Source organism: Lynx canadensis, chromosome C1 (genome assembly GCF_007474595.2).
Source record: "Lynx canadensis isolate LIC74 chromosome C1, mLynCan4.pri.v2, whole genome shotgun sequence".
NCBI classification, from domain to species: Eukaryota; Metazoa; Chordata; class Mammalia; order Carnivora; family Felidae; genus Lynx; species Lynx canadensis.
In genome coordinates, this window is record NC_044310.1 from 143,630,692 (window position 1) to 143,654,049 (window position 23,358).

The window sequence follows — 23,358 nt, forward strand, 5'->3', positions numbered from 1 at the left end:
CGGCGCCCGCTCTCGCGGCGCTCCCGGAGCCCTCTAGCCCGCCGCTGCGCTATGAGGGCGCCTCTCTGGGGCTGGCCCAGGCCGGAGCCGGCTTGCTCTGCTCCAGGGGAAGTGTGAAGAGAGAGGCGCGGGCGGGAGACGGGGCTGCGCGCGGCGTTCGCGGACCGGCGCGGGTTCCAGGTGAGCGCGGGCTCGGCGCACCCGGTGTTCGGCGCGGCCGGCGGGCGCCTGCCGGGCTGGGTCAGAAGCTGAATCCCGTGCGTGGACTGCCGTTCCCTCTTCGCGGGATCCTTGGCCACGATAGCAGGTCTCCGTCTCTCTCTTGCTCCCCCTCTCTTCCTCGTAATTGTCTGGGGCGAGTCTCCTCCGGGTGGCCAGGGTGCCCGGGTGGGTGCCGCAAAGTCCTGCAGCGAGTGTCGGTCGCTGCGTCCAGCGCCCCGGGCTGGACGGGGGGTAGGGGCGCCCGCGGACCCGGCGAGACTGCCTCCCGGGAGCTCGGAGCGTGCTAGCCGGCTGCTGCAGGTGCGGAGGGTGGATCGTGAGGCGCGGAACTTTCTGTCGCCACCCGCTCTCTACTCCTTTCTCCGCTACTCGCTTCAGATCCGGGGCGCTGGCCACCCTCTGCGCCCTGGTGGCGCTTGGCGGCGGGGGCAACTTTCTCCCCACCAGCTGCCGGCGGCCGGGGCTGGCTGTGCGCGACGCTCCTGTTAGGCTTCACACCGGGGACGCACTAGAGCTTGGGTATCTTCCTCGACGGTTGTCTTCCTTCCTTTCTGCCTCTCTCTTTCGGTGCCCCTCGACCTCATTCTCTCTGCGAGTCTCTGTCTCTGACTCAGTTTCTTTCTCTGACTTTCTCTCTGACTCTGGCTCCCCCTGCGACCTCCGGGTCTGTTTCTCTTCCATTCTTTTCCTCCTTGTATCTCTTGGGATGTCTCTCTATTCCTGTTACCCTGTCTCTTACGCTTGTCTCTCCGTCTTGGCGTGTTTTCTCTCTGCCTCTCGCTGCCTGTCTCTGTCTGCCTCCTTCGTCTCTCCTGCCTTGTTCTCTGGATCCCGAGGCGCCCCGGCCAGTCGAGCACGCCCCGGCCCACCTTCTGGGCACCTCCAGGTACAGAGATCTCCCTGCTCTGAGCCAGAGGGGATGCGGGGGTTGCCCTTGTGCGGGTTTGCATGGAGCACAGGGGCTGAATGAAGGGCTTAAGGGCCAGTCTCCCCTGCCCGGGTCCGAGGGCCCTGTGCGGCAGAGAGCCGGAGCGCACTGAGGCTACTGGCGGTGAAAGCGGCGTGCGTCCCTCCCCTCAACCCGTAAATTGACTAAGATCAGTTGAATTTCCTGGTAGAGAGTCTACACCTCCAGCCTTTACAGGTAGCCACATAAGAGACGGTAGGCAAACACAGAAAGCTTTGGCATCCAGGGAAAACTAACCTCGAAAGGGTGGGAGCTTTTGTGAGGCAAAGGTGTTGCTAGCGGAGGAGAGGAGCATTGGGGACTATCTGCCATAAACTGCCATAACACTCAATCCTTGAGCCGTTTCCTTGGGAGAGGTCGCGGTCACTCTTCCTAGGAACACAGCGTTGTGATTTTATTTGCAGGGTAAAGACACTTGTCTTCCCGAGACGCCTGAAATTTCGGGTTTTCTTTGGGCCCCCAGATCTCTAGTTTTATATGAAGGCTGCCTTTGCTCAGGGTCGCTCCCCTCCCCGTGTGTGCGCGCGCGCACACGCGTGTGTGTGTGTGTGTGTGTGTGTGTGTGTGTGTGTGCGCTCGCTTCCTTGCATTCATGCCCTCTAGTGTTAAAGAAACCAGCTTGTTTGAGAACACTGAAAAGTAAGGTCAACCTACTGGTGACATGTTTTGGACCTTTCACCTTCTCAGGTCATTCTCCTTGCCTTCACTCAATCTTTCCTTTTTCCTCATCGTGACTTTTTCATTGCATTATTAATTTTTCCTTTTCCCTAATCTCTACAAACTCCTTCTCTCCTTCAGAATTAGAACCTTTATGTTGAAACCCTGTTTGAGTGACTTCACAAATGGATAGATTTGGAGAATCTTCATAGCCTAAGGCAGGCTTTGAACATGAGAAATGTGCATTTCTCTGCACTGTTTGCCACAAGCTGGGATTCCACATCTCTTCCTATGCCCCTGCCCACCTTCAACTCCAATGAGGATTTTCTCTGGCTGCTCTTGCTTGTTTAAATAAATGCTTTTAATTCTCCGTTTGTGTGATGTTCATCCCATTTCAGGGCTTAAGCCGCTTGCTTAAGTAGAGGCACTGTGTCTGAGATCAGGTTTGGGGAGGAAGAAAAGAAAGCCTTTCCAAAGGAAGTACAGTGTTGCTGGTGTAGATTAATTCTGGATTCCAGAGTGCAGAGTGGACCCGGATGCAGTTTCAGATACACAGACCTTAGCACAGTGTGGGAAAACTAGTAAATGCTTATTAAAAACTTGTTCCTTGAGTGATTAGCATGCAGCTAATTATAGGCTTTGATCACCCAGCTATGTGAATGAGCTTCATACAAGAAGTTGAATTATGCCTCTTTTTTTTTCTTGTTTGTTTCATTTATTTAGTGTTTTATGAATGGGAATTGAGGACTACTAGTAGAAGCCATGTTGAAACCTGAGTGCCTTTTTGGCTCATTCACTTCTTGAATTTGCCTCTCTTTGCAAGTCTTTACCTTGGCTGAACAAGTCTTTACTTGTTCTTTAACAAGTCACTGCAGAATTGAAGAAATGATTTTAGAGACTCTGATAGGTGGCATCTCTTAATCTTCCTATGAGAAAGCAAACTGGAACACGACATCATTTGTTAGTGAATACTTTCTTGTGGTCTTTCACAAGTGAAAAGTTTTCTCTTTTAAAATAAAGAGCAGATCTATCAGCTTGAAATATTTGGGTGCTATAAATTGATCTCTCAAACTGACTCACTTACCTTAAATAATTTATAGGCTTCCTTACTGCTTCAAATATATATGAGAGGTGTGATGCTACATACATATGAAAATTTGCCAAAGTACCTGGAAATATAGTGCCTCCTGATACAAGGTACTGGTAGGAATTCATAAGCTGCAGTATTGTTTTTTCTTTTTTTTTTTTCAGTGTTGTTTTTTTGATGATAGAGTAGTCACCTCTTTAAAAATTTGAGGATTTACCGTGAGTATTGTACAGGAGCGTGATCAAGGCAGTTTTGTTTTAAAAATGTTACTTATAGATGGCTTGATACTGTACCCAATGTTTTGCATTTCAAAAATAGCAAAGACACACTGAAGGTGGAAATTCTGCTGCTGGTTGAGATAGGTTCTGATTTCTTACTGATAATATTAAGACAAATTTAACTTTTTAACTTCCTATGCATTAATTTTAAGTTAAACAGTTTTGTCAGAGTGAAATACAATGTTTCATTTTGCTTATAGATTTTTAGAAGTGGTGATGCTTGCTTTCTTTCTTTCTTTCTTTCTTTCTTTCTTTCTTCCTTTCTTTCTTTTGTTCATTCAGAGGTAGTAGTTCTGACAGGAACATTTCCATGTAATAGAGATTGTACAGCTTTTTAATCTTGGCATTTTAGGGAGAGGGTGAGAGAACAAGCAACAAATGAATATTTTTATTCTTTCTGGCTGGACAAATGAAGAGAATATTGGTGTTTTGGAATAACACCAAGTAAAAGTAAAGAATATTATTGAGAATAAAGCATGAATCAAGTCCACTATGGGAAACAAATAACAATGCCACATGTCTTTGATAAGTGTTCATTGTGCTTTATGAAAATGAACAATCTCTACAGTTTTGTCCTTTAACTATTGGTGTTATTAGACATCGTATTCTCAAGTGGCACCTCTTGCAATAAACAAATTCTTGACTGTGACTTTTAATATATGACCTTCTTGGGTTTAAATTGCTATCAGTAGTAGGAACATGTACACATCTTAAATCTAATGAGGCCTAACAGGATCACTACTTTGAAATCTGAGTGACCATATGGCTAATTATAAAAGAATTTTAACTCGTTTTTGGTTCTCAATTCTTCCTTCTGCTCTTGTCATCCGAATAAACACATGCGAAACGTCAAATCAAGACTAAGTATATGCATTCATATTGACTCTGACAATCTATTTCATGGCCTTTCTTAATATCACCCCCCACATCCTCGCACGGACACATACACACTAAGTATATGTTCAAACACATAAATCACATTTAAAGATCTGGTACTGTCTGCTTTGATAAACCTGTTGTCATTTTAACAGATTAAACTTCAATTTACAATTTCTATCTTAAATCACATTATTTAAGGATGTCTGCTATTCAGTTGAAGGCATGTGTGTTTTTGAAGAGTCCAGCTTTGTATTGTGAAATTTAATACTTAGAGAATTCAAATAACTTAGTGAAAATGAATGCACACATTATTTCAGTAGTAGTTGATCATCCATTCAGGGCATTATAAACAGTTACCTTTTAGAGCAAAATGTAAATCAGGTAGACTTTATTCATTTGATACTTGTTTGTCCTGGATTCAGATTTAGACCTGTGTATATGCTTTCAATGTAGTATACCATAAAAATATTTTTTAATGTATCTTTGCTTGATTACCAAGAAGTAATTACAGGTGGCTAAAGAGACCTGTGTGATTAATGTATGTTCCAATTCCGTTGTAAATGAATTAGCTAAAATTCATTTTTAGATATGAGTTTTCTAATTTTATTTTCTTTATGTCACTCAGGAACTATTTATTTAAGCTGAAATACGTAATTTTGAAAAATTTTGACTACAGATTATTAAGAGATTTCTGGGTCCTAACACCTAAAATGTTAGTTAAAATAAGGAGATGTGCCTTTCCTGTATGGGCCCAACTTCACTCAAGTGTGCACATATAATTATTGTCCTTATGAACTCTTGGGTTCTCTCTTAATGTTTACTCTACTATAATTTTCCACCGTTAACAAAAGACCTAAAGCAAGCTGCAAAATATCATTTGTTAAAAGTTGTTCCACATTATGGGGCACTTGAGTGGCTTAGTTGGTTAACCATCTGACTTCAGCTCAGGTCACGATCTCACTGTTTGGTTTGTGGGTTCGAGACCTGTGCCAGGCTCTGAGCTAACAGCTCAGAGCCTGGAGCCTGCTTCAAATGCTCTGCCTCCCTCTGTCTCTCTCTGCCCCTCCCCTGCTTGTGTGTTTGTGCACATGCGCTCTCTCTCTCAAAAATAAATAAACATTAAAATCTATCCCATTGAGAGGGATGGAGAGAAAATAGTGACTGTTACCACCCTAGATATGAACATATTTGTGATTGTATAATTAGTTATGTGAGAAAAATAAAACACTGCCCATATTAAATATTCAGACTTCTTTGTATTTGTTTTTCCTTTTTTTTTAGAACTGCTTACTGTTAAGATAGATGGGAACTGTCCAAGATATAGCCTATCAGTGTTTTAACATGATGTGGAATTAATTAGGATTCTGTTGGATACATTAAAATACATTGATGTCACTTAAATCTTATTTAAGCTCTTGTAGAACATTATAGGAAGTGTGATTAAACTGCTAGTTGGCATTTTGGTGATCATAATACATGTGCTCAGTAGCCACTGTAAACAGAAAGCAGAATTTAAAGCAAAGCCTGAACATTCAAAATCATCCAAATTACACCTCAGAGATAGTAGTAAATGTCAATTTAATCTCTTGCCTAATATTAATTGCCTTGATATTATAAGTACAGGACCTCTTTTTTTGTTGTTGTTGTTAAAAAAATGGATTTTGACATATGGGGAGGATTGTGTTCTTGTAGATCAGAAGCATAATAACTGACTTAATTTCTTCTTCAGATTTTTATTATATAATTAGTTTCAGATGGAAAGGATGAGAGTTATATGACTATCAAGACCCCTATGCAATACTACCATTACTCTGATGAAAGAAAAATGGGAAAACATACTTGGGAAACAAATCTCTGGGGAGGTATAGCCATTTGATTTTATTTATGAGGGAGCTAAAAATGGTGAATTGAGTTACAAATTGAGAAAAGAGCTAAAATCTATTGGATACTTACTTTGTCCTTGTACTGTGGATATGTAAACATCTGATAGGTCTTGCCACATTTTATCCTCATAGCCACATGAGGAGTAAGTAGAATTACTGTCACCATTGTATAAACAAGGACTCACTCACTCAAAAGCACACAGCTAATATGGTTTAGTGCCAAGGAGTCCATCAGTTCTTTTCTGTCTCTGAAGCCAGTGCACTAGTAGTCCTCAGTCTGACATTTTCACTGACTAATAAAATTTTTAAAAAATTGAGTGCCAGCCTCCATTGAACATTTTCTTTTGCATGGTAAGAATGGTTTTAAAAGTCTACTTATATCATCATCATCTTATAAAAGAGTGGGCATTTTAACACCAGCTAAGATGGCAGAACTGAATATCAAAATATAGTTCTTAAAAGAACTATATTTAGCTTCCTGTGCATTTTTCTACATTGCACTTAATTTTCAAATGTAACAAAGACTGATGAAAATTTTATCACAGTCTGGTAATTCATTTCACCATATTCTGTAGTTGATGCTTAGGAACCTTCTTAGTCTGAACCAGTATAATATCCTATTTACCCCGTGCACCCTGTGTATACAGAGAACACAGGCCAGCATGGTAGTCATATCCATGACTTCATGAAACCTACATAGCACTTATAGCTAGCTATTCCATTCTCTTACTAGTCACTGGCCTGGGCAATAAAATTTGGACCCGGGAAAGATGCTAACAATCGCTCTAGCCTCAGTTTACGGTGTCAATGTTTGTTGAAAGGATTAGAGAATTGGGGGTGACTTGTTCCTTCATGGTATTTAACTGCAAATCACTGTCACTTAGCTAGTGCCAATCTGTGTCCTGGGACAAGGAATGAATGAATGCCTGGCAGAAATAAGGGAACATGTGTCAAGAATTTACTCCTCTGTCATTCCCCACTAACCAATATGTTCTAGCTTTAGGTATCATTTTGTTCCTTTTTTACTTCTTTGGTGGCCTTGGTGAGGACAAAGAAGTTTTGTTTTAGGCAAGAAAGAGAAATCCAAAGCTAAACTAACTGCTTTTGTAAAACTGACTGATGCTGTTAAATGGCAAGTTTCTTTGGGTAGTGACTATTGTGGCCATCAGAGAGAAAAAAAATTACGGTGGGGGTATGTGAAATGTACCTAAATTGTCCTTGTTAACAAACCAGTCTTTACATTGAAATAACTAACGAAGTGTTTGTGTGTGTGTGTTTGTTTTAATATAGATTGTCAGATCCCACTTATACAGATTCTCATTTGTCTCTGATGAGTTTACAGAATTTATTTTTTTTAAATACTTTTCCAGATGATTCTGATATACAGTGATGTTTTAGACAACCGATCTAACTCATCATTTTTCAGGTTAACTTATTATTTTTTATTTATTTAAAGAAGAAAGAAGTTACTTTGTTCTGGACATTATCCTAAGTGTTACATATATTAATTCATTTCATCATAACAACCCTCCAAGGTGGGTTTTATTGTACATCCATTTTACAGACAAGGAAATTGAGATACAGAAAGGTTAAGTAAGTTGTCCCAGACTAAGCTGGTAAGTGACAGGACAAGGACTATGCTATTTTGATGAAATTATTAATAAAACAACTTGCTTTATGTCACAAAGTTCGAAATAGCTGAATTGAAAATGGAGTTCAGATTCCTATGTCTTGTTTCCTATTTGAGTAAGTTTTACCTTTAAAAATGAAGGAAGAAAACCCGACCAACAAGGTGGATTTTTAGAGCTGGAGACAAAATGTTTGCCTTTTAGAAGTCATGGCACTGGATTAAAAAAGACAATTCTGAAGAAGACAATGGATATGGAAAAATTGGAGTAGATTTCTTCCAAGCACATTGTTGTTTCTACTTAGATACGCACTGCTCCCTCCTACCCTCCCCGCCCAAATAAGAAGAAACTACCACATAGTGATGCAGGCAGAAAGAAAAAAAAAATTAAATCTATAACTGAATAAGATTTCTCTACATAGACTTCAATTCATAACTGAGATCTATATCTGTAACTAATCTAATAAGAAATAGTTTATTTTCCTGTGATACTGCTAATAATTGTTTAAATTACATTAAGAAATGTTCATATTTATGAAAGCACTGGGGAAGTCCTGAAATTTCTGGATTTTTTTCCCCATGTGTTTTAAGTTTTTTGGGGGATGGAATATTTGCTAATTTGTAATCACTAGTAATCTACAAAACTGATGTGTTAATCTTTGATATGATACATTTTCTCCTTGCAAGCTTTGGTTGATTTTCAGCAACTTTCTCTTGCTTACTATTTTTGTTTAATGCACTAAGACAATGTTTTAATGATTTTTCTTTAGTCTTTAAAAAAAATAAATATTTTAGGCTGACTGAAAGTTGATTAGATTATGTAAATTATTTCAATTATATACCTTCAATAATGAGTCACTCCACCTTCCTGGATTTTTTTTAAAGGTTTATTTTTTTATTTTGAGAGAGAGAGAGTGTGAGTGTGCAGGGGAGGGGCAGAGAAAGAGAGAGAATCCCAAGTAGGTTCTGCACTGACAGTGCAGGAGCTTGAACTTGGAGCTTGAACTCACGAACTGTGACATCATGACCTGAGCCAAAATCAAGAGTTGGACACTTAACAACTGAGCCACCCAGGCGCCCCTGTTTTTTTTTTTTTTTTTAATGTTTATTTTGGGAGGGAGTGGGAGGGACAGCGAGAGAATCCCAAGTAGGCTCTGTGCTGTCAGTGCTGGCAGAGCCCAATGTGGGGCTTGATCTCTCAAACTGAACTGTGAGATCATGATCTGAGACTAAATCAAGAGTCTAGTTAACTGACTGAGCCACCCAGGTGCCCCAGCCTGTTTTTTTTTTTTTTTTTTTTTTTTTTAAACTAAAGATCTGCACTTAAAACAATGCTGTTTTCAGAGTCTATAAATGAAATGAAGGGTTTATGGGATTACTAACGAACCCAGTATCAAAATTCAGTACAGTGTTTTTTTTTCCCTTTTTCTTGCAGGAATTCCACCTCTTTTTTTTCTGAATCCTCAAGCCTCAATAATCTTTGATTATCTTGATAGTTCAGTCTCAAATGGGACTAAATGTCATTTGTCCTAAAAAATGGTAGAAGCCACACTGTCCCTGATCGTGGTTCAGATGTTACTCATCTCTTCTAGGTTGTCACTGTGCCTTTGTATTTTCTTAAGTAAATAATGTGTTTATTATTTCTCAATACTCTTTTTCTTTTCCCTGTCTTTCCCTTGTTCCTTTGTTCCCTTTCTTCTTCATGGTACGCTCTACTTTAAATGGTCTTTCTTCTATGGCTTAGTAAATCCACTTGTAGCAGGACTAGATTATTACTGCTCTTGAATAGTAAATAAAAAAAAAGAGCTTCTGTTCATTTCATCAGTTAGTTTTGAGTAGGTAAGAGACAGACGCGCTAGCTTCTGCATCTGGGTCATTTAGCAGGAGGCTGGGGATGCTAAATTCACATCTCATTACCTCTGTCTACTTTTAGAATTGTGTGCCTGGGCCCTGTGGTCAGTTGGCAGTTGGCCGGCCCAGGGCTCAGAGGGAATGCTGTGTTATTTGAGGGGATGCCAACTTCAGTTGCCACATGGCTTTCTCGTTTCTTGGTCAGATTTTCCTCATACATCCTCCAATATGTGTTTTCTTACTAACTCTAGGCTATTGACTTCATGTCAAAAATTTTTTATATTAATGGATAGATTGTGATGAACAATTTTAATAATTTATATTCTATGGCTCCCACTCCCCAACTTTGGGTCGTAGTTCCCCTATCTGATAAACCTAGAGCAGACATTTTGTCACGGATTTTTTAAGAGTTTTATTGTTGTGCACTAAGTTGAGATGAATCGTAGGTAATTGGATGGTGCAGCTGAATTAACACATTGAATTGCTAGTTATGAGACACTTCATTTGCCGTTGCAGACGACAATAGGCCCATTTTGCTTCTACAATGCACAAATTCTTATTATCTATATAGAATTCTAATTCGAGTGGGATAACACGTATGCATCATTTCCATTCCTTTTGTAAAGAAAAATAACCTTCACAAATGTAATATACTTGCAACTATCTCATTAAATACTTTTGAACTTTAATAAATCTCTTTTTTTTGAGAATGTTAATTCTCATTCTCCACAAAAAGGACAGAGTATAAGGCATTTCAAAAACATGAAATCAGTAGTATTGCTGGGTACCATAAGACCCGTGCAGATGTACAGTTTGCATTCATTTCAACAGAGCACCTTGTTTGAATCACTCAAGACAGCATTGTTGCTATCATGACTCTGGTGATATTCAGTAGTCTAATAGTTTTGTTTGTTCCTGGGTTTTATTCATTTTAGATGTTTTAAGGGTAGTTTCTCTAGGTCAGTGGAATTGCTTTTCAACAAGTGATTATCCATTTGAAGAGGAAGAATGGAGACATGTCTTTATTTATTATACATTCTCTTGAAACCTCATTAATTTAAACGTTAAAGGGTCAAAAAGATATCAGACTGTTAAAAATTGGATAGAGTAAAGCAAGGCAGAGGAAACTGACTAAGATATAGGAAAGTGGCCTGAAGTTGAAGAGGGAGACACTGTGCCCTGAACAGTCCCCCCAAGGCTTGAGTTCCATGCCAAGAAAAAAGGAGAGCAGAGGTGAGACACTGAGTCTGAAACAAAATAATTAATCAACATGTATAGTTGGAATAACTAACCTTCTACTTACCAATTCTACTTCTTAGGCAAATGTCCCTATAGCACATTTTTCTCATCACCCCTCTCACTACACTCCTTAGTACAAACTAATGAAATTGCTTACATGGCTGAGGGACAATAAGGGCAACTAGGGACACATCCTAGAACCATAGGATAAAGTCCCTTTTATTTTGACACTTAGACTCTACAAGCCTAAATGATCAGCAAGTTGCTTATCCTAAAACAAAGTCTTCTAACCAAGAAGACCCACTCAAATACAGAAGACTCAGTATTTTCTGTTCCCTCATTCTTTTTTTAAAATTTTTACTGTTTATTTGAGAGAGAGAGAGAGAGAGAGAGAGAGAGAGAGAGAAAGAAAGGAAGGAAGGAAGGAAGGAAGGAAGGAAGGAAGGAAGGAAGGAAGGAAGGAAGAAAGGAAGGGAGGAAGGGGCAGAGAGAGACAAAGACACAGAATCCGAAGCAGGCTCCAGGCTCTGAGCTGTCAGCACAGAGCTGGATACGGGGTTTGAACCCATGAGTGGTGAGATCATGACCTGAGCCAGAGTTGGACACTCAACTGACTGAGCCACCCAGGAGCCCTGTTCATTCTTAAATATAAAGTAGCAACCATGGATTACCAGACATTTAAAATATAATGTAAGAAAAAAATACTAAGAAAAGTCTGCAACATGAAAAGAGAGACCAAGATAATTGAAAAACCACTAACAGTAAAATGACCTTATAGGGAACAGATAATTAAAAGATCATAAGAAAGGCAAAAACGTTAAAATCCTTGAAGAGATGGAAGAAAATACTTATAAAACAAGGATGATATGGAAGAGACACAATAAATGAAGAAACATTATGGAAATTAAAGATTTTCAAATTAATAGTTTAAGAGACATTTTATAATTTCTGATAAAGAAAATAACAGTGCAAACAAAAAGAAAAAAAAAGAAACACATAAGAATCATGGTGAACATCCCTGAAGTGTGACTTTTTACTACTTAGAGTTCTGTAAGAAAACTAAAAATATAGTTAGAACAAATATTAAAGAATTAATATGAGACTTCCACAAGATGGGGGCATAGGAGAACACTGAACTCACTTCCTTCCGTGGACACACCAAATCTTCAGTTACATATGAATACCATTTCCCTCTGAAAAGATTCTGAAAACTAGATGAACTTCTCTAAATCAGAGGATAAAAAAACCATATTGGGAAGGGTAGGAGAGGCAGAGACACAGTCTTTCACAAAACCGACGCCCTAGCCTGGCCACACACGATAGGGAGGGATCTTACTCATGCAGCACTTCTCCTGGAGGAGCAAAGCCTTGATGTCTCACATCAGGCACCCCAGCTTCCCATGGTCCACACCAGAGGTGCAAGGCCCCAAAATGTGAGTGGGGCTGATGCCCAAGAGACCCAAAATACCAAGGAAACTGAAATTTCCCTGTTCAATGGCTCATGTATAGTCTCCCTCACCTCAGACCCAGGGGAAAAAAACAACTGAAAAGCACCTAGACTACATGTTAAGGAGATTTATTTGCTGACCTGAAAGCATCTGCTGGAGGGACAGAGGACAGTTGAAACTCTGCCCAGACTAGAGGCGCTGGCAAATGTTCTGCACTTTCCACCTACCCTGCCATCAGGTGGGTAAGCTCATACATGGTGCCCTCCCACTGCCTCTCTAGGACAGTCATGGGCTAGCAGTCATGGAACTATCCTGCTGCTGTGTGAAGTCAGTGGGAGTGGTTGTAGAATTTCCCTGCTCCCTGGCTGGGGCAGGTGAGTGTGAATTGTTGTGGGATTCTCCTGCTCACTAACTGAAGTTAGTGAGCTGAGCCGTTGTGATATTTTCTTGCTCCCTGGCTGAGGCTGGCAAGTGTGAGTGGTCATGGCATTCTTCCACTCCCAGCCTGAAGCCAGTGGGGTACAGATAAAACCCTCTCCCATCATATTTTCAAAGCCCATGGGCATGCATACATACATTTTCTAGCTGTCTTTTTGAAGTTAGCAACCATGACCTACTCCCTACCCTCTCCAGATGCTCCTAAAGCCAGCAGATGCATACAGTCTATAAAGGGGGAGATGCTAGTGGCCAATGGGACTGGCATTCCTGAGCTCCTTGGGAATGCAACACTTGGAAAGCCAGTTCTTGGCAGGCCGCCACCTTCAGGGCACTGCACAGACAACAGACCAAAACACAAACCCAGTCTTCCTGTGAAAAAGGCCTCTCAGCCTGGAGCTTCAATCAGAGGGAAACGACTCAGACTTCATGCACGTCTATAGATTAAGGAGGCACTCCCTTGGGATGTAAACAGGGAAACACCATCCTTGCATTCCCTCTTGCCCTTGTTACAGCGTGACAAGGCCTTCCAGAAAAGAACTTATAAACTCATCTGGAGCCCTGATTTTTGGAATTGTCACCCAGGGACACCTCCAGATCTCCTGGCCTAGAGACCACCAGGGATTATGATTGTGGCCCCGCAGGGCTATATGTATTTGTATACTTCAAAAGCTGCTGTGTGAGGGTCTGACTTTCCAGTCAATCTGAAACTAGGTGCTAAATGAGATTCCTTCCTTTGGACCACTGACAGCTCTAGCCACACCCTCAAAAATGGGGGAATATGAAGAATAAATCAGGCAAATTTAGATGGTCAAGGATTTGAGAGACAAGCAAAAGCTAGGGCAAGGTTGAATGAGAAGTTTCATCACCTCCACAAGGCCACTCCTTTAAGACAGAGAGGTAGCTGTTTCACCTCGTACATATAAAAAGAGAGTCAAGGAAAATGAGGAAACAGAGAAATATGTTCCAAACAAAACAATAAGGGAAAACTTCAGAAAAAGATCTTAATGATATGGAGATAAGTAATTTACCTGATAAAGAATTCAAATTAGGTGCGCCTGAGTGGCTCAGTCGGTTAAGTGTCCCAACTTCAGCTCAGGTCACGATCTCACGGTTCGTGAGTTTGAGCCCCGTGTCAGGATCTGGGCTGACACCTCAGAGTCTGGAGCCCACTTCGGATTCTGTGTCTCCCTCTGTCTACCCCTCCACTGCTTGCACTCTGTCTCTCGCATTGTCTTAAAAATAAATAAAACATTAAAAAAAAAAGAATTCAAATTAATGATCATATAGATGCTTACTGAGCTCTGGAGAAGAATGGATGAACACAGAACATCAACAAGAAGGTAGAAAATACAAGATAGTACCAAATAAAAGTCACAGAGCTGAAGAATACAGTAACTGAACTGAAAAATATACTAGATGCATTCAGTCGCAGACTGGTAAAGCAGAACAAATCAATGAACTGGAAGTAAAGATAATAGAACTCACCCAGACAAAGCAGCAAAAAGAGAAAAAAAAAAAAAAAAAAGGAAAAGAAAGATAACTTATGGACCTGTGGGACAACAGCAAGTGGAATAGCATTTGCTTTTTAGGGGTCCCAGAAGTAGAAGAGAGAAAGGAGTAGTAAACTTATTGGAAGATAATGGTTGAAAACTTCCCTAATCTAGGCAAGGAAAGAGATATCCAGGTTCAAGAAGCCCAGAGAATTCCAAATAAAATCCAAAGAGATCCACACTAAGGTACATTGTGAAGACATCAAAAGTTAAAGAGAGAATATTAACAGCACCAAGAATTAAACAAATTATTACATACAAGGGAACCCCCATAGGAGTATCAACAGATTTCTCAACAGAAATTTTGTAAGCCAGAAGGGAGTAGCATGACATATTCAAAGTCCTGAAGGAAAACAAACAAACAAACAAAAAACAAACAAAAAACTTCCAACCAAGAATATTCTACTTGGCAAGATTATCATTCAGAACTGAAGGAGAGCTAAAGAGTTCTCCAGAGGAGCAAAAGTCACAGGAGTTCATCACTGCTAAATCAACAGATTTAAGCTGAAAACAGATGGCACTAATTAACAATAAGAAAACATAAGAAAGTAAAAATCTCACTGGAAAATATAAATATATATGAAAGGTAGTGGATCAAATACTTTTACAAAACTGATATGAATGTTAAAAGAAAAAAATAGTAAAATTAACTAAAGCCACAATAATTAGTTAAGGGATACGTAAAATACAGAGATGTAAAGTGTAATATCAAAACATAAAATGTGCAGGGGGAGTAAAAATGTAGCTTTGGAATGTGTTTAAATTTCACTTGACATTAAATTAAAATAGACTATTATTTACAGAAGATGATATATGTTAACCCATTGGTAACCACAAAACAAGAACTTATGGTAAATACACAAAAGAAAATGCAAAAGGAAAACTAAACATAAGCTAAGGAATCATCAAGCCACAAAAGAGGAGAGAAAAAGAGACTAAATTATCCAATTAAAAGACAGAATAATTAAAAACAACAACAAGAAACAAACAAAAACAACACCAGTCTATATGCTGCTTACAAGAGACTCACTTCAGAAGTAAATACAAAGACTGAAAGTGAAGGGATCAGAAAGATATTCCCTGCAAATGGAAACAAAAAGAAACCCTTATCAGATAAATTAGACTTAAAACATTCTATAATAAAAGACAAAGGGGGCATTGCATAATGATAAAGGGGTCAATCCAGCAAGAAGATATATTTTTGGAAACATAACAGTCTTCCAAGAATGAAACTTGAGAAAATAGAAAATCTGAATAGACAAATCACTAATAAGAAGATTTTGAATAGTAATGAAAACCTCCCAAATATGAAAAATCCAAGACCAGACTGCCTCAGTGGTGAATTCTACCATTCAGAGACTTAGTACCTATCCTTCTCAAACTCTTCCAAGTAACTCAAGAGAAAGGAAAGCTTCCAAACTCATTTTACCAGCCAACATTACCCTGATACCAAAACCGGACAAGGACATCATAAAAAAAGAAAATTAGAGGCCAATATTCCTGATGAGCATAGATGCAAAAATCCTCAATGAAATATTAGGAAATCAAATTCAGCAATACATTAAAATTATCATATCCCATGATCAAATAGAATGTATTTCAGGTATGCAAGGATGGCTCAACATCCACAGTCCATCAAAATGATACACCATGTTAACAAAATGAAAGCAAAATACTATACAATCATCTCAACAGATGCAGAAAAAACATTTGATAAATCTCGGTATTCATTTATGATAGAGACTCTCAACAAAGTGAGTCTAGAGGGAACATTTCTCAACATAATAAAGGGCGTATATGACAAACCCACAGCTAATATCATACTCAACTATGGAAATCTGAAAGCTCTTCCTTTAAGGTCAGGAACAAGACAAGGATGCCCAGTCTCTCCACTTTTATTCAACATGGTAGTGAAAACCCGAGCCAGAGAAATTAGGCAACAAAAAGAAGTAAGATGCATCCAAGTTGGAAAGGAATTCGTCAAACTGTTACTATTTGTAGATGATATGGTATTATATATGGAAAATCCTAAAAGCTCCACCTAAAATAGCCTTTTAGAGCTAATAAATTAATTCAGTAGAGTTGCAGGAATGAAAATCAGTATACAAAAATCTGTTATGTACACTAATCACGAATTATCAGAATGAGAAATCAGGAAAACAGTCCCTCTTACACTCATTGGTAACAGATTGGTGGTTGCCAGAGGAGAGGGGGATTGAGGAAGTCAGATGGGTGCAGGAGGTCAAGAAAGTACAAACTTCCAGTTAGAAAGAATAAATTGCCTTGGAGTAAATTCAATGAAGGAGGTGCATGAAAAGTATGTAAGTATAAAAGAAACCGAAGAACACACAAATAAATGGAAAGGTATTCTGTGCTCACATATTAGAAGAATTGCTATTAAATTAATATTAAAATGACCATACTACCAAAAGCAATATAGATTTAATGCAATCCCTATCAAAATGCAATGGCTTTTTTTTGAAACTTGAACAAATAATTCCAAAATCTATATAGAAGCACAGAAAATTCTGACTGGCCAAAAACAATCTTGATAAGGAGAAAAAGAGCCAGAGGTATCATACTCCCTGATTTCAAAATATTCTATAAAGCTGTGTAATCAAAATAGCATGATGCTAGCTTAAAAACCTACACACAGATCAGTGGAACAGAATAGAAAACCTAGAAATCCGCCTATTTTTGGTCAATTAATTTTTGATAAAATGGATAAGAATATACAGTAGGGATAGCACACTCTTTTTAATAAATGATGTTGGGAAAACTGGACAGATATATGCATTAGAATGAAACTGGATTACTATCTTTTTTTTTTTTTTTAAAGTAGGCTTCAAGCCCAGTGCAGAACCTGATGTAGGGCTTAAACTTATAACCCTGAGATCAAGACCTGAGCTGAAATCAAGAGTTAGATGATTAACCAGCTGAGCCACACAGGTGCCTCATTATCTTATACCATGTACAAAAATAAACTCAAAACGGATTAAAGTCTTTAATATAAGACCTGAAGCCATAAAACTTGAAGAAGAAAATATGGACAATAAGCTTCTTGACATTGGCTTTAGAAATCTCTTTTTGGATCTGACTCCAAAGGCAAGGGAAACGAATGCAAAAATAAACATATGGGACTATATCAAACTAAAAAGCTTCTGCACAGTTAAGGAAAGAAGCTACAAAACAAAAAGGCAACTTACTGAGTGGGAGAAGATATTTGGAAATCCTATATCTGGTAAGGAGCTAATATTTCAAAAATATAAAGAACTTAAAACTCAATAACAAAAACAATCTGATTTAAAAATTGGCAGAGGATTGGGGCGCCTGGGTGGCTTAGTCGGTTAAGCGTCCGACTTCGGCTCAGGTCATGATCTCACGGTCTGTGAGTTCGAGCCCCACGTCGGGCTCTGTGCTAACAGCTCAGAGCCTGGAGCCTGCTTCAGATTCTGTGCCTCCCTCTCTCTCTGACCCTCCCCCGCTCATGCTCTGTCTCTGTCTCAAAAATAAGTAAACATTAAAAAAAAAATTAAAAATTGGCAGAGGATCTGAATAGCCATTTTTCCAAAGAAGATGACTGCAAGCACATGGAAAGATGCTTGACATCGCTATTCAGGAGGGAAATGCAAATCAGAATCATACGGAGATATCATCTTACACCTATCAGAGTGGCTATTCTCAAAAAGATAAGAAATATCAAAGATAAGATGAGAATGTGGAGAAAAGGGAACACTTGTGCACTGTTGGTGGGCAAGTAAATTGTGCAGCTACTATGGAAAGCAATATAGAGGATTTCAAAATATTAAAAATAGAAATGCCATTTGATCTAGCAATTCCACTCCCAGGTATTTATCCAAAGGAAAAAAAAAAACCCACTAATTTGAAAAGATACATGCACTGCTATTTTTATGGCTGTATAATTTACAATAGCCTAAATATGAATGTGGAAACAGGCTAAGTGGCTATTGATGGATGAATGGATGAAAAAGATGTGTATGTACGTACACATATATACATACATATATACATATATATACATACATACATACACAGTAGAATACTACTCAGACATAACAAAAAGTAAATTCTTGCCATTTGAACCAACCTGGATGGACCTTGAGGGTATTCTGTTAGTAAGTCAGAGAAAGACAAATACCACATAATTTCACTTATATATGGAATCTAAGAAACAAAACTAAACAAAATCCAGTCTTATAGGTATAGAGAACAGATTGGTGGTTGCCAGAGGAGAGGGGGATTGAGGAAGCAGGAGGTCAAGAAAGTACAAACTTCCAGTTAGAAAATAAATAAATACCTATCAAAATATATTATATTATATTATATTATATTATATTATATTATATTATATACAACATGGGGAATACAGTCAATATTGCGTTAACTTTGGCAGGTGACGGTTGGTAACTAGACTTATCGTGGTCATCATTTCACAATGTATACAAATGTTGAATCCCTATGTTGTACACCTGAAACCAGAATAATTTGCATATCAATTATATCTCAATAAAAACAAGAATTAATAGATAATTCTCAGATTTCTGAAGAAAGATGATTTGCAACTTAAATTCCATATCTGCTCAAAATGTCAATCAAGTGCAAGGGTAGCATAAAGAAATATTTAGACCTACAAAGACTAAATTTATTTTCCACAAATATTAACCTTTCTCACAAAGTTACTTGAAGTCCAATTCCAGCAATGTCTAATTAAGAGAAAAGACATGGCATGCTAGCTATGAAGTAATCCTGAAAGGCAAACAGCTTAGGTTGCTCCAGTCTGGTATAGGATTAGTGTAAAAAATGGAGTGCTTAGGTCAGGGAGAGTCTCTCTGACAAAAGGAGGCATTATAAAATGTTTATTGTTCAAGATGTATTTGGAAAGAAAAGAAAAATCGTGCCAGGGGTAAAAATAAAGGTAGTATCTCCAGGAAGAAGAAAAGGATAGGCAAGAAAGGAAAATAATCCTACAACTTTTACAGGGGTGCCTGGGTAGCTCAGTCAGTTGAGGATCCAACTTTGGGTCAGGTCATGATCTCGCGGTTTGTGGGTTCGAGCCCCATGTCAGGCTCTGTGTTGATAGCTGGCAGCCTGGCGTGTGCTTCAGATTCTGTATCTCCCTTTCTCTCTGCCCCTCGCCTGCTCACACTCTGTCTCTCTCTCTTTCAAAAATAAGTAAACATTAAAAAAAGTTAAAAAAAAATCCTAGAACTTTAGTTAGCTCTTAAATGAACATAGTTTTGTGTTAATTAAATATAAATGGTGTTTACTTGTTCTAAATTTTTAGTATCAATATTTAGATGAAATGTAGAAGATAATCAGGACTACAGAACAGAATGCAAACATTATCAGCAATGATAATGTTACAGTACACATAAAAATGGTGGGAGCTGGGCATTTGGTATGGGGTTTGGAGAAAGCAGCAGGAAATAGTAGGGATTGGATGATTAGCCTAATACCAAGTGGGGTGAAGAGACAGTCTACAGTTGATGACAAGAAATAGCAGTGACGGTGTATTCTTTAAAGTTAGAAAGAAAACCAAGAGGAGGAAGATTGAATATATTAGGAGGAGGAGTACAGAGAAGTGGGGAATGTGGCATGTGAGATAATTTAGATAATGTCCAAAACACTTCAGATACATTTGTTTAGTTAAAGTATGCTTTGAGTTGATTTTTTTAAAATGTGGCTACTTTTGGGGCGCCTGGGTGGCTCAGTGGTTAAGCATCCAACTTCAGCTCAGGTCATCACCTTCACAGGTCATGAGCTGGAGGACTGCGTCCGGCTCCGTGGTGACAGCTCAGAGCCTGGAACCCGCTTCAGATTCTGGGTCTCCCTCTCTCTCTCTGCCCCTCCCCCCACTCGCTCTCTCTCTCTCTCTCTCTCTCTCTCTCCTTCAAAAATAAATACACATTAAAAATAATTAAAAAAAATAAAAATGTGGCTACTTTTAAATGGTTACATACTCTCAGATTTCTACAAATTCCAGTTACTTTCTTCTGTTAAATCACCCTGGTTCATAGAGACAGTCAATCTTTTTATAAAGTCTGGACAAATTTAAGAGTTCTGTTGTAGAAGTAATAAGCAATTAATTATGGTTCCCACTGGGGAGAGGAACTGGTTGGGCTTGAGGGAGGGGGCTGCACTATATAAAGAAATAGAAATACCGAACTGAGCACTAGCACAGTAGCATTCATCCCTTACGGAACTGGAAAGATCACGGGGCTAAGAGAAGAACTGGATTCTAGTGTGGATAAAATCCATTCATAAAGTCTGTAGCATGCCATTTCACTTTTCTGAAGTTCAGTTTCCTTATCTTTAAATAAAGCAACTGGTATGAGCAAATACCTGGTATCACTCTATATCCTAGTGTGTATTTTTTACAAAGATAGGCCTATTATTTTCTTGGAGAATGAAATGAATTTTTCTAGGTATGATAGTTCTTAAGACTGACTCAGGCTTCTTGCTTGCTCTAGCTCTTTATTAAAGGTGTAATTGCCTTTTCACCAGTGGTCCTCATTCTCCTTTAACTTTAGTTTTTGCCTTGTGTCTGACTGAATTGATCACTCAAATCAGAATCATACTCTTTTTTACAGTTTTGTTAATCTGGAATAATCACTCCCTAGATAGAGTTGTTTCGATAGCATTTTTATTTCATTACGCAACACTTTATTTTCTTATAATTAAAACAATGTATTTTTTTTTTTTGCTGATGTAAAGATGCAGAGCATTACCAGAAGCTTCTGTAAAAGATCTTATCTTCATTCCACCTCTGTTTTCCTGACAAAAGGAAATATTTTAGTGACACTAAGCAATAATTTTAAACAACTTTTTGTAGTGGTTTCCAGATATAGATGGTAAATTTTATAGCCCTCTGTGTCATTAAAGTATACCAGTTACTGTGATTACCTAATGTGTCTGCAGACTCACAGAACTGATAGATGAAGGATGGGCATTTCACTGTTACACAGATGTGAGAATATTGCCCTCTTAGATTGGCAGCTGCTCTTGAATTTCTCCCTGCATCTTATCATTTGGCTAACATTTTAGTTTCATAGCTAACCAGAAATAGTTGCTGTAAATAAAGTTGGTAGCTATTCCTAATGAATGTGAGAACACAGATGCGTTTCACAAGAAATTGCTAACCTGCTAGTTGTTGGAAGAATTGTGTGTGTGTGTGTGTGTGTGTGTGTGTGTGTGTGTGTGTGTGTGTGATATGTGTGTGCATGTGCGTATGTGTATATGTGTGTGTGCTTTAGCATCTTCAGACTATGAACATCAGTTCAGCAAACCAAAAGAAAATTTGTAGTAGTGAGAGAGACAGACAGAGTCGGAGAGAAAGTTTCCTAGTTTTCCTCCATAGCTTGGAACATAGGTAACACAAAAATGTACTGTGGAAAATTAAGAAAAAAAAAACCTTACTTTTAATTGATATGTTAAAATCTAGTATTTTTATGGTATGGAAGGATAGGGGATTCTGAAGTGAGAAAAGTCAAATTAACCATGAGACATTCTTTAAAGCTGTGAATATCTGGTTTCTGTGGACATCTTGTGATTACAATCTCCTTTTACCATTTTCTGAGTGATCTGGTTTTTGAACAGTGACATAGGTGCAGTGAGAGCTGCTTTGTCCTGTTACATCACTTAGTTTGATGAATCAAGGGTCTGTTAAATTCCCTTTTAAAGGTAATGTTCTTGGCAATTCATTAGAACATTTAAGTATATGAACTAGCCCTTGATTGGAAGGTAGAAAAAATATAGACATTCAAGTTTGGAGGAGGCAATGAAACTTGGTTGGGTTAAAGGCACAAGTCTGACTGTGGGGCTTGCATAAATACAGTTCAAAAACTATGACTCATCCAATTACTAACAGAATGGCAAATGACAGTTACATAGCCTCTGTGGAATTTAGTTACCTGATCTTAAAAATTACAGTAATAGAAATAATAGCTAACACTAATACAACCTAGGTCTCTAATTGGACATGAGGTTCTCTTTTAAGAACTTTTCATAGGATTAGCTCACTTTATTTTCACAATAGTAAGAGCTAAATATTTATTTTCACCCACCTAAGTATTTTAATAGGTTGTCATGAGGGTTTAGGTGGCATGCATGTAGTGTATCAATTATTGTTCTTGGTATTTAGCACATGCTCAACAAATGCTAGCTATTATTAATGCTATCTCCTGTTCCAGGGTCCTCTACTGGCATTTAGCATGACAGGTGCCTAGTAAATCTGGCCTGCTTAACCAGTTTCCAAAATAAAATGATCAAACCTGGAATTGCTATTGTAAAGAGTAACTGCAAAATCAGATCCCAAGAGACAATAAATAAATAGGAGTCAAAGATAGGATTGAAGCCAAGTAAAACAGAAACCCAGTTAAACTGTATTAGCAAAATATTTAGAAATTTTATCTAAGAGAGAAGAGAAGGTAAATGTGTGAAGGCAAAAATACGTCATGATGAATAGCATATCATAATATTGTACAAATTGTTCATAGTGCTTAACACTGAATGGCTGCTTTGCAGAGAGTGCATCTAGCTTAGCAAAAGGGTGGGAAGCTTCTTCTATTTGCTTTATTTGGAAAATTCCAGTGTCACTGCTGATTTTTGTTAGGTGTTCTTAGTTAAGTTGAGCAGTCGTCCTCCATTTTCCCTTTAGTTTTCTGATCAGCTTTGACTGTGTTATTATTTTTGTTTTCTGGAGGATGATCCTAAGAGAAATTGAAAGATGAGAGCTTAGTTTGTGTGTGAATCCGAAAAATAGTAAAAATTTTAAAATGTATCGCCTTCCGAGCCTTAGCGCCTGAATGAAAAAGATGTGACATGTTATTTTTTGTGCTTTTGAGTTTCATATTCAATATGTGATGTCTAGTTGTTTTAATGATTTTTTTTACCAAAGGTAATTGGAGGTTTTCTATTCTTTTTTTAATTTAGAAGAACACATAATTTGAAATAGCAAATTGTAATTGATTTCCCATTTAGACATATTTGAATACCAATTTTCTTATCATATGAAGAAAATGTGTTGTTTTAAACACTGATAGTTTGTCATTTCCTCTACAGTAATTTGAACAAATGATAATTGTACATAAATTAATAAACTACTGATAGGAATCTAATGGTGCATCATGCTGTTTTTGATTTATTTTGGAATGATTTTCAGACTGTTGAAATGTTCCAGAACTAATTGTTTAATGTAACCTACAAGTTCCTT

The 23,358-nt window shown here is 38.3% G+C and overlaps 1 protein-coding gene across 1 annotated transcript in view; it reads left to right on the plus strand.

Annotated features, from left to right (window-relative positions):
• The first annotated feature begins 247 nt into the window (after window positions 1–247).
• The window catches only part of GALNT13 (polypeptide N-acetylgalactosaminyltransferase 13), a 560,096-nt gene continuing 536,985 nt past the window's right edge, over window positions 248–23,358 (plus strand). The window contains exon 1 of the mRNA XM_030327372.1: window positions 248–307. The gene's annotated coding sequence lies outside the window, so the exon portion shown is untranslated. The remainder of the gene's footprint in view (window positions 308–23,358) is intronic.